This window comes from Aythya marila (assembly GCF_965140915.1).
Source record: "Aythya marila genome assembly, chromosome: 5".
Lineage (NCBI taxonomy): Eukaryota > Metazoa > Chordata > Aves > Anseriformes > Anatidae > Aythya > Aythya marila.
In genome coordinates, this window is record NC_139046.1 from 6,260,796 (window position 1) to 6,273,843 (window position 13,048).

A 13,048-nucleotide genomic window follows, 5' to 3' on the forward strand; every position below is an offset into this window, starting at 1 on the left:
TTTCCATTTGTTTGATATCAGTTTTGGGGGGCCTTCAAAGCGCAAGTTTAGTATTGTGGAATTCCAATTGATGGAATGAATAAAATAGAGAATCAAACGTGAATAGGCAGCAGAGGGACAGCTCTTTCTTGATGTGTCTGTGATTTGACATCAAACTGCAGGTTTGATAACCTCTTTAGACTTAAACTTTTTCTTAACAGGCGGTTGAGACCTGAACATGAAAAGATAAATTCAAATGCCTTTACTCAGCTTCTCCTAAGAGAGAGATTTATCCGTATTTTACTAATCTTCTGTCCTTAGGAAATAAGCTTGCGAGCTCATTTATCTCCTAAAGAACTTGAGGAGTGTGTGTTCTGCTTGCAGGCTGACCTCCCGACCCCAGAACGTACGGATAGGTAATATGGGGAAGAGGAGATCTTCTTTGTAGGCATTTTAACAGCTGTTTTATACTCAGACCTGGGATAACACCTACTTTTCACTTAATATGATGAAGGTGCAAATCCATAGGCCTAATTTAAATGTGCCTTTCTTCTGCAAACTATAATTTTGCACCAGAGGCAAGGGGAAAACCAGCTCACCCTCCCAGGATGATGTTACGGCCGAGCAGAATCTCATTAAAAATCAATTCCTCATGTCCATAAAACAAGTTTATTTTATCTTGTGGGAGCCTGCTGTTAGCACTCACACAGTCCCATTGTGTGGAATTCTTGCCTCTAGTTGTATGCCAAACTGCACAGCGTACCATTAACGAGTTTCAATTTTATGCTAAGCTTTTCAATATTTTTGGTGTCATTTACTGCAGGTTATTTTGCCAGCATGTGGTGTCTTATAACATATGTTATTAATAGTGATGACATGTTTAGGTTCTGAAGGTTTAAACAAGACCTCCAATATTTACATTTATAAAAACGGGAAATGATGAGAGAAGGACTGTGATTGGCCACTGAAGGCTCCAGCTGTGCAGGTATTCGTCCTAACCTTTGCAGGTCAAGGTTTGCTAGCCAACTGTTACAAAAACATAATGCAAAACACATTTTATAAGCACCACAAGACAAGTCGGTACATGTTAATTAAGTATTAATCTGCCCTTTTTGCAGAGGGTAGTAGGAAGCATGTTTTTGACCTTGTGCTTCGTGGTACCCCATGTGGCCAAGGTGCACAGGGTGATTACACACCTCTCTGGCTGATGCAGGGAGTGACATGGGGCTCAGGTGCCCTAGTGCCTGGCTTAACGCCACAATTACTCAGTACTTCTTCACTGGTGCCATGCTTTTAACCTGCAACAGAAGCAAGGTAGGACACATTCACTTAAATCTCATTAAAAGAGGTTTGACTTAATGCATTTTATGTCTTATCTGCAACAAATTAAGAGCAAGCTCATGCTCAGTAACCACAATTTTGTTGAATTGCAGTACTTTAAACTGCTGTAATTTGATTGTTTCTCTGGGCCTTTTATTTACAGGGCTTTTACATCTCTGTTTATCTGTGTTTCCATTTCAAAAATTGCTATTTGGGATTTTTAGACACTATTATAATCAATAAATAATGATCTCATAGAAATTAAGAAACGTCACTATTGAAAGCTGGAAAGAAAACATGATATGCTTAAAGTATTGCTAATCTTGTCTGTGTCTGTTTGGGGAGGGGGTGGGCTTTAGTCCTAAGTACCAGATATGATTAGGACAATTAGTCAAAGTTGACTACACTGTAGATTGTGGTGCCTGAGTGATGCTGTGTAGTGCTAGAAAATGATTCATGTCTGGAATTGATAAATGCAGAGTCTTAAGTGAATTATAATGTATTGTTCTTAGTAACAGTGAAAGAAGGAGTCTCTTAATGTATTTCTGCTGCACCTAAAATTCCTGTGCTAGGATTTTCAAAAGGACACTTTCAGTTTTATTTAGGCAGCCAACAGCTGTTGACTTTACTTGCTTAGCTTCACTTAGAAATTCTAGTGACACCAGTGGAAGTTTTCAGTTCACCAGAACATGCAGGTGTGGAAAATGGCAGCTTAAAGTGCAGCCTCCCATGAGTGACACAGAGTGGCTGTGTTTGGAAGAGGTAGATGTAGGTAGCGAGGAGCTGATGGTCATAAGTTTGCTTTTGGGCCCAGATGCAGAACTTCCCATATGTATAACAGAATTAGGCATGAGCATGAGATCTCTTGGGAGAAGGCAAGTATTTTTTTATTCTGTACTTGCTTGGTACAATAGCGTCCTTGAGGGCATCATCTGTTTATTCAAAGCATTGAGTAAATGCAATATATTAAGTAATAAAATGATGTTTCCTTCTGATCAATTCTGACAATTCATCAGGCTTTTTTAGAAGCTTTGTGTTCTAAAAGTCTTCTTTTCCAGAATGAAACAAAATGTATTGCACTCAGAAATCATGCACAGGACCCTCACGCGTTACAATCACAGTTCTGTTCGTTGTATAAGCCTTAGCAATACAGGAATGCCACTTCACATCGTTTGTCCAGTTGAGGGCAAAGGCACGTATGTATAAAGAGGCCTTGAATATCAGTAATCTTTATCCTACATTGTGTCATGAGGTTTCACTACCTAGGAAATATCTATGAACCTTTTTATATCCGACTGTTGTCTGGTGGCTGAGGGCAGCAAGTAAAGGACCGAGCCATTATTATGCTTTATATAACAGCAGTGTTATTTGCTGTAATCTCAAATGCTTGAATTAAAATACAGATAATAAAAAATATAACATGACCTCATGCCGGTATCTCTGAGAGGGATGGTTATAGAGCACAGTCAGGAGCTCTGTGACATGTCAGTTGTTTGGACCACCACAGAGCCCAAAGTCCCTAAACATCTTCGGGCATAGGAGATGTTATGGTTACTTACTTTCTTTTCCCAGTATTTTGAATTGGAATTTCACAATAAATAAGCTTACTGATAAAGTATTACTGAAATTATGGTTATGGATAAGGAAACAGAATTACCTTATACATCACAGTTTTTACCACACCTGTGTGTTTTGGCTTCCATTCATCCCAGAAAACTTTTCGTTTTAAAGGAATTTCAACTAAAACAGGCAGACAAGAAGATTCAAATTAGTGATTCAGAAGGGTATCCTATAGGGTTTTTGGGGAAAAAAAAAAAAAAAAAAGGCATCTGTGCAAAAAAGAAAGATCCAAGTGAATACCCACATTGAAAGAGAGGCTGTAGCACAGTCTCTGCTGTGTTAATAGAGATGCGAATTACATGGGGAGCAGTCATACTGAAGACCCCAAGTTGCCACTGCAGTTCATGCTGTCAGACAGTGTGATCCAAGTGTGTGAGAAACCAGGTTTCACAAATTACACTGTTCGCAGAAGCCCTTGATTTTAGACCTCCACCACAAGAAATCACAGTTCAGTTTGAATTCGTCATCATAATAAAACACGTATGAATTGGAATACTTGCACGGTGCTCAGGACACTTAAGAGTGCTTTTTATTTTGTTTAAAGACTTGTTTTTATGAGTTCCACAAAATTCCCTCAGAGGTTGCACAGAAAAGAAGTCATTTGTCCTTAAATTTCTTGAAGAAGTCAGGACATATCACTCAAATTTTATTTTCCTTTTGATAGTTAATATATTTCTAAATAATATTCGTTGAAGTTTTTCAAGGCAAACGAGCAAGTTAGGCATGCATCTCCTGCTGGCTTTCAATGGGAACTCAACAATTCACTGTCATATTTTTACTTTAAAAATCTCCCCCACCAGTATGCAAGTATTCATTTGGGCAGGACTAATTTTGTATAGAAGGAGGTGCCAGGACATTCACACCACTTGCCAGTAACAGCGGGCTCAGCTGGGTGGCGATCGAGGTTCTGCCTCACCACGCCACAGCGCCCGCAAAAGCTAGGCCTGGTCTGAGGCTTCCAGCACTAGCAATGCACGCTGGAAAAATAAAGCTGGTGACTTTTTGTTTTATTTTTATTGATTTCCTCATCTTCAAAGTCTCCAGGCTGGCTAGAATTTCTCAGCAAGCCCACCCCCTCGATGTCAGTGGGAGCAAAGGAGTTGGTTGGAGTCGGAAAAATCTGGAGAGCCAGAGCGATCTGATTGTATTATTGATCCTCTTGGTTCAGATTGTGCTTTGTTTCGGGAAGTTGTTACCACCTCAGTAAGGCGTCCCGTGAAGGTCACCTGTGAAACTCTTCAGATTTTTAGGAGCCCTGGCCTTTCTGCAGTTTGTGGGGTGGCAAACAGGAGGGGGAGCACAGGGCCGGGCCGCAGGAGGGGAGCATGGCATGGGCTTGAGCGTGTGTAGGCCACGTGCGGTGACCGGCTGCTGTGTTGCACTCTTCTGGACTCACCCCAGGTTAACTGGGGGCTGAGTCCTGGGCATAACCCCAGTGCAGGATCTGTTGCCTCTTTGCTGAAACGGGAGTTAGTGGTGCAGAAGCTGAACACCCTCAGGACCAGTGTTGTTCTTCTTCCTTGCCTAACACTGCCCTTTCGTAGGGCTCTAGCCTTGCAGTTCACTGCTTTGGGGGCACGGGATGGTGGAAGCACAAAGAAACTTGAGTTTTGCAGTAGGTTCTAAATCCAGTCACTGTTTTGAAGCAATTACTGTAACCAGCCCCAAAATCATATAGACTCAAATGCACTTTCCTGCTTTCCTCATTTTTACGTACTCGTTGGGATCAAGTCAGAGCTCTTGCAGGTCTGGCCCCCTCACTCTTCCTGTCTGTGTCTTCCCTTCAGGACTCAGGAGCCTTTTACCTCTCCTTGGCTGGATTTCTTCAGCTCAGCTGGTCTTGCAATTAACAAATTTCCTTCTGTTACACAAGTTTGCCCCCCATCTCCTGTTTCCTGCACAAGGTGTCTTTCCCAGAACATACGGTCCCTTTGGTCTCTTCATTCCCAATTCACCGGCACCGCTTTCTGCTCTACCCTCCTTTGTCAGGTGACCCCGAGCAGCCTCTGAAGTGATCAAAGACCCCTGCCCTATGTCTTTTCCTAAGTTTAGTGCTCTTCCCTCCCTGCCCCTTATGTGTTCATCAGACTTAATAAAGGAGGTGGTAGCTGTCTCTTTGTCCAAGGCTGTTGCATTTGAACAGGCTATCATCAACATTTAATGACCCTCTTCTTTTTTATTAGCTCTGTGCAGAAGCACAAAACTTTCTCCGATCACCTCCTGTAGATTCTGGGACACTGCAAGCCAAGGGGGCGCCAAGAAAGAAAAAAATTGCCCGCTCAGAATGGAGTTTGCAGCCTTTCAGACAGGCAGAGAGAGTCCCCTGTATCAAGCAGAATTCACAAGCTCTGTGTGGAGAGATTGCCCAAATTGTCACTTAAGTTAACATGAATTTTTATAGTCTTTCCCTAGGAACACATATTACTTTAACAAAATAAAAAGACTTTCCCCTTATCAGGCATTATTCTTTACCATTTACAGTTTGCCTGACATACAGGAGTAATATTCCATGGTTTGCTACAACTTATAAGTTTATGACCCTTCTGTGGCAGATCAGACTAAACATAATTCATTCACAGCTACTTAGTGTTCTGGGAAATAACCCCCTGAACTTAAATAACTATAGTGTGACCTCTGTAAAATATTATTTATGGGTTAAGAACTATTATTATGTACATATCAAGTTGTGCCAAAGGTTATAAAACAAACACTAGTCAGCAAAGTGCACTGTTTACTGGCCTAGTCACTCGTGGCTTTCTTTCTGGTTATAGTCCTACAAATATATGTAAATGGAGAAAACTGTTACTTGGCTGCCCAGGTAATTAGAACAAAGTTGATGCTATGGACCACTAAGGATTCAATAACAAATAATTCTTTATCGTAAACAGAATGCCAAAATACAGCTCAACGATTCAGCTGAAATACATGGTGTTTTTTGTTAAAAAACATTGATTGCTACAAGGGTGCAGCCACTGTCAAAATCAGCGGGGAAATGACAGCCATTCATCTGCTATTCATTTTGTAAATCAGTCAATCGAATCCAGGGAGAAAGCTCCAGGCACGTATGTAAGGCTTCCAAAAGGGAGTTTCAGGCTCTGTTTCTGATATCTAATGACCCACAGGGGTTTTGGGGAGCATGTGATTGTGCATTCATTGTACCACTTGTTCGTGTATAATCCACCTATATCAGAACACATCTTGTGCACAAAGCTCCTAAAATGTTTTACAGGCAAAGCTGTATAGACACACACTTCAGAAACAATCACATTAGTCAAAACCACATCATATAATGTTATGTGAGAAATCTGTCCTAGTTTATACCCCCTCACCACCCCCCCCCCAAAAAAAAAAAAAAAAAAAAAGTTTGAGAAATGAGCCACCAACACTATTTGGACAAGTTTTATAGTAGCCAAGTTTAATGTTGCAGGACTGATCCTTGGATCCCTTTCTCAGACAGGAAAGTTCCCCAGCAACGTCAGTAGGGTTTCAGTAATTATCCCAGTGAGGACAGATGCATACAGGTTTTCCTGACTGTCCACTAGTGCTCAGCTCTAGTGATCTCATGATCTAATCTTTTCCATCCAACTCAGTCTTTAGACATCAGGGATAGTTTCTGGCATGCAAAGTAGATGCTAAGTGATTAGTGTGGGGAAGCAAATAATTTATCAGCCCTCTGAAGATTTATTTTTTCTGTTATTAAATCTTTTTTTTTTTTTTTTTCCCCTCTCCTTTTACTGCAAAAAATGCTGAGTGAATAAGAGGGCTGTTGCCAAAATAGCAAATAGCCCTGTGGTTAGGGCAGTCCCTGGAGGTGTTGAAGACCCAAGTTCAAGTCCTTTTGCAAATGCAGGATTTACACCTTGGTGTGCTGCATCCCATGAGAGTGTCCTGTCTGCTGACCTGTATCTAACACTGACCACAATCCCATCCTGTGCCGAGCCGACTTTCCCCCGGGAGCTGGGTGGAAACCAGCACTTTTCCCATCTGAGGGTTTTGATTCAATGGAATGCTTCAATCCATTTTTTGCTGAAAGACTCCTTGCTGCCCTATCAGTTAATGATTCTTCTATTGTATTTGCTGTGAGGGACCTCAGGCTGTTATGTGTCTTAACATTTTTTTCATAATTCCTTCACTTGATCAGTGATATGCCTGGATCAATTCCAAATATTCACACAAGCTGTTATTATCATTGGTTTGAGGCTGTTAATTTTTTATTTTATTTTTAGGATATTCAAAGTTGCATATATTTTCCCTTGATGTATTTGATGTATTTCAACGTGGGAAAACACCATGCTGTCTGACTGACCCAGCATCCACCTTCCATCTTCCACCTTCACTGATATCTAAAGAGTGGTGAGCAGGAAAGGACCTGTTGGCTGATGGAATGAATGAGAAAAAAAAAGTTAGAGAAAAACTTTTCCTGTAGTTTCTAGGGTAAGTATGCAGATTTCTACCTGCTTTCTACCAGTTTGGAAGAGAGCAAAACAGATCTTAGCAGCAACCTGGAGCAGACCAGGGGCAGAAGTTCAGGATCGAGGAGGATTTTGCTCCTTGTAGCCAAGAGCTTTTCACTTTCCCTGGAAGTGAAATAGAGTTGCATGAATTCAGTATTTTACTAACAAACAATGAAAACTGACCATTGGCACAGCCAGTTACATGAGCCAGTGCTCACTGAATCCTTCTGAGCTTCCATTAGAATATGGCAAATGCAGACTTTGATGCCAGTCTCCAGGGATATAGGAGGTATTGGAACAAGCAGAGCTTGAAGTGCTGGGTTTAGTTTCCATTGACACGAAAATAAGTGGCATTTCCAAATACTTGGTTCGTTTTTCTAGGTCACAGTTTAGGCTAATGTTTGCTCATGCTAGTTCTTTCTTGTGACCTGCTTTAGTCTAGCTGAAACTGAGCTGCAGGGGACCTGGCATTCAGAAGAGCTGTACATCCATGTTTGTAACGGAGCTGGAAGAAACAAAACACAGTGAACCAGGACATGCTGTGCACATACAGCAATTGGGATAGTGTGAGCCAAGGAGGTGACTCTGGTAGGAGAACTGGTTGACCAGGGTCCTGCTCCCAGCTCTGTCCCATCTGCAGGGTGGTCTTGGGACACCTCTTTGTCCTGCTTTGCTCTGTTTTCCTTCCTTCTTTGTGCCTTATCTATTTAGTTTGCAAGTTATGAGGGACAAGCTGTGTGCTCCTTACTAGGTGTTTGTCCACTTCTGAACGCAGAGCAGCCCTGTGCTCATTTGGTTCCCCTCAGGCACTGCTATAATAAATAATATTAGAGATCTGAACATTTTTGCCCTTATCCTTCCAATAAAATTAAACATGTATTTTAAATGTGAGCTCCTGTGGGCCTCCTGTTTTTTTAATTTTATTTATTTTTTTTTTTTCCATTTACTCCCCAGGGTCATTTCCAGCTCTGATTGCACGTGAGGCTCTAACAGTTACATGTCAGGAGCCGTAAGTTGAAAGCACAGCCGTACGCTGCACGGTGCGGTCCCAGCCTGCCCAGGGGGCTGCTCTACCTAAACAGAGTCAAATTAAAGCGCATCATAAAATTACAGCATGCTTTTCTGTAAAGTTTGATTTCTACTTTCCTGAGCCTGGCCTTCAGGTTTCATTAGGAGCAGCATTCAGCAGAGCTTCCTGCGTGGCACCAGCGTGGGGCGAGGCTACCCTCTAGTGGAACAGGCGCTGGCAGCACTGAAACACAGCAGCTGACGGGAGGGCAGGGATGCCCTGCCTTCCATGGGGCTTTTTTAGGGCTGGGAAGAAATTATGGGAAATGAAACGCTGGCTCTGGAGCCTGCCTTCTGTGCTCTTCACCCACTGCAAGGCTGACAGGGTGCAGGTGGGTTTAGGGGTGATGCTTAAAGGGAGATGTGTGCTGCCTTAATCTTTCCAAAATCAGGGCTTTGCAGTTCTCAGGCCTGGCAGTGATACTGCAGTGCAAACAGGGGTGTAATATTGTTATTATTTCCTTCTGTCTGGCATGGTGGTACCCTCAGGGCTCATCCTCCAGGCTTACAGGATCTCAAGGCTGAGCGTGACACTCACGTGATCAATTCTCTCCAGACCGGCTGGCCCTGCTGGAACCATTGAACTCTGAGGTTACGGCTGTGCCCAGAAGGGATAGGGCTCCTAGAGATGAAGTCCCCCATCACAGGAGGCAGAGGAGTTCTTCAGTGTCTCGGTTTTTGTAGTGTTTCCCTCTTCAAAAGGGTGTCGTTCAGCACTGAGCTGAGCTCCCAGTGCCACACCACTGAGATAAATTAGCATGGCTGGTCCCTGTCCTGCTGGATGGCATTCAGGTCTCAGCACTCTGTCATCCACTTTGACTCTTCTCACCCCAACATTACTCTTCTGGAAGGGCTGACTGTAAATTAGGGCACAGGTATCATGGCTGGTGTCAGAAGGATTACAAAAAAAGCTCAGAATACGTAATGACAGCAAAACGTATGCTAAAAGATGTGCACATTGCTGCAAATGCCTAAGCTTCCTTCTCTTACAAAGCATTAGATTTCTTTTGCCTTGGCTTAGGGCTGCCAGTGCCTCACTATCTGTTGCTTGGCTTGAAAAGAAAAGGGGTAGCTCCATCTAGAGGCGTTGGATAATAGAAGAAAACCTAGTTTTCTTAGCTCTGCTCTTACAGTTCCTGGTGGATGCAGCACTGTGTGCATGGGGGAGCTTTCTCTTGTGCAGCGTGGGTATGCCTGGTCTCTAAATGTTTTACACGTTCTAAGGTTTTGGAGCAAGGCCTTGAAGTTTTAGAGCAATCCTGAAATACTGATTTTTCCTCCCTTGCTTATTTCAGTGAGCTGCAGCTCAGCGAGAGCATCCATGTGTGTACAGTTTGCAGCATCTGTGCACAGTTTGGGGATTCTCAGCAGAACTGGGATGCACAGGGATGTCCTCACCATTGTTTCCCAATTGTCTCTCTCTATTTCTTCACAGACATCTCAGAACTCCTCAGTGCCATTTGTGAGACGACTGTGCTTGAACCTGCAGCGGTGTTTGTTGTCTGAGCCTATACTCTGATTCGAAAGGGGAAGAGTATCACTGTGGTACCCACCATGAAGTGGGGATAGGGACCTGCAGGTAACTTTAATGTGTACATGTAGGTGTGCACCAACAGTGGCGTTATTTTAAGTAATTAGGAATCTAACAGTTGGTATCAGGGGCACTGGGGTTAGCATTTTGGTATCACAGAGTTATGATTTTCTGAGCTTTTAAAGATCTCAGTGTAAGTGCACACACAGCATGTGTTCTTGCTATCAGCAATGAGGAAAGCGGAAACAGAGAAACACATCTGATGCACAGCACATCCTAGAAGTGCAGGCCTGCCACAGCACTGCATTTGTATGCTGAGGCATGTTCTGGGGTTTGCTTCTGAACCAAGAGGAGAGCTCTTTGTAAGGGACTGAAGAAAGAAACCTATATTCCTTGTGTCGAGCTTAAAGGCTAATAATGCCCAGAAGTACCTCCTACGTGTTTCTTCTTCTTCTTGTCACCTAGTCTGGGTAATTGTTCCCTTCTCTGTTTGAACATTCCTCTTTATCACTATATTCTTGATAATAGACTCACCTCAGTATACTTTTAACTCTATTCATTCTAACCCTTTCCTACTTGCTTTTCAACTTCAATCTGCTCTATAGATATGAAAGACGATAGCTCTTGTGGTTACTTGAAAATGTACAGATAAGTAGAGATTATTGGCGAACTCTTGCATTTCAGTGAACAGAGTTCAGCACTTGAGATGATAAAAAGAATGTGCAGTTCTCAGCAGATGAGATTTTTTTTTTTTTTTTTTTTTTTTTTTTTTTGGTGAGAAAAGGGAATTTAATGAGAGACATGGCAGGAAACTGAAAGATCAGGCTAAGTCCTGTCCAAAAGGAGAACCTTGAGGGCTTGTTGATCCTTTGCTAATATTACAAGAGCCAACTCAGTTAGGTATTATTAGCTAACAGAGTGAGTCTGCAACATGTAGTCATAATAGTCCCATTACTTTAATGCATTTATTTTTCTTTCTTCTTTAACCTACTTACTGTTAAACAATATCTACTATTGTTTTAGCACAGGTCATAGTTCAGTCAATTGAAGACTTCAAAAAAAAAAAATAATAATGCAAAGTTAAACTACTCAGGAATAGGACAACGTCCTACTGCTTAAGGACTAATATTCATATTAAACACTTCTGGGGAACATTTGGAGTGTTTAATTCTCAAACAGATCTCCAGGAACCACTGCAATGGTTTTGTGCATCAAGCTCGCCATCACTTGCTGTTTCACCTCTTTCAGACTCTCCCATGAGAACCAGGCAGGCAGGCACAATTCATGCTGATTTCTCACAGAGATTATTTCTCACTCAATGCAGGCAGACGGGGTGTCGCTTTGTCTCCTGGGGGCCAGAGCGTGGCAGCCCTCAGAGCTGTCTGCCAAACTTCTCCGAGTCTCCTCAGCAACGCAAAGCCTGGCTCTCCAGAGCCAGCAGAGTTCCTCTCCCAGAGTCGTCGTGTTGGCACCTGCACAAGGTCTCGTGCAGCTGGGACTCTGCTGGTGATTCAGAGGCGTGCAAGCTGAATGCACCTCACCCTACTTTGCCCTCTGCTCTTCAGGAGCAAACTCAAGTGAGATGGCAGAGCTCTGTAACTTTGCAGCTACGGCATTCTTCATAGCTACCTCCTGGTAGCCTTAGGAACAGTTAGTGAGCGTGTGCCCAGGCCTTGGTGCCTATGAATCCTTTCAGTATGTCTTTAATGAGAGTGGAACTTAGAACTTCTTGGGACTGTAATACAAACCATCTGTGATACCTGTCAATACCACAAAAATACATTTGCCCGGGTATAAAAGTGGTTTGACTGGGTTCAACAGTTCTACCTCGCATCTTTGGTAGTGGAGATAGAGCAGCAGCCCAGGGTACAGAACCGAGGTTCTGTTTGTCCTACAGTGGCATCCCGTGATGCCCTGGCTGGTCTTCTCCTTCACCCTTTTAATTTACTTCATGACTGACACCTGACCAACACAACCCTCAGGACTTACTCCTTTCCTGTTTTATTCATTAACCTCAGCCAAAGGACTGTAGAAGATGTCCCTCTGCTGTGATGCTGGTTGGCCAAGGACAGCATGAGGATGCTAGGTGGCTTAAGAGAGGACTATTCCCAGGTCAAGACTGTCAGCCCATGCCCAAAATACATGCACTTGCTGGAAGAAATCTTGATGACCCTGACTGTGGCCATTTCTCAGTAGGTGGATCCCTGCAGCAGGGACAGAGGAAGGATAGAAAAAGTCCTGGAAAGGGAAAATGGACAGGAATGAAACCAGAGGAGGTTTTCTGGTCAGGTGAAGTAGAACAAAGGTGCTTTCCCAAAAGTCTGGACTTTATATGTTCATTAGCATTATTCATCTTGCCTTCAGCTTGTTCCTTGGAGTTTTCTTGTTTTTGTCTGAGTAGCTCAGGAGCCCAGGAAATGGGCTGTCACCGTGAGGACTCCATTTGGCTGTGGCAAGCAGCTGCCTCCAGAAGTTATTTTTCCTCCAGGGTATCTTGGCAGCTTTTACTTCAAAGATCTGCATCTGTGCCTGATCAGGTGTGTGCTGCAGAGACAAGGGAACCACAGTTTTAAAGGCTCAGTTCTGGGCCTCACTAAAACCTTGCTTCTCTGGTTGGGAACACCAGGTTAGGTTTCCTTGATCTGAAATAAAGCTATGTACTGTTGCAGCAACAGGCCCTGGCCTGACACTCCCCTCTGAATGTTAACATAATTTCTTAGATCAGTTTCTTTTAAAATGAGCTGAGTTAAGGCTCAGTAACTTGGCTTAGGCGGTAGCTTGTGACCTGAGTAGTATGGAAAGAATAAATCAAGCCATCTCGCAAATGGAAGCACCAGCCTGTCGCTGCTGGCTGGCTGGGTCCACTAGCAAACGATAACATAATTTTTGTTTGCAGTGACAGGATCTCTTCCTCTGCTGACGCCCAGATCCTTGGAGAAAGAAAAATGATTCAGTGGAAGCAAATGGAAGGAATAACATGCTTCGTGAAATGCACAGTGACTGGTTTGAAAGACCCATTCTTGCAAGGGGAGCTGGATGCAGACGGACGTGAAGCAGGAGAGGAAGGTTGGTGAAG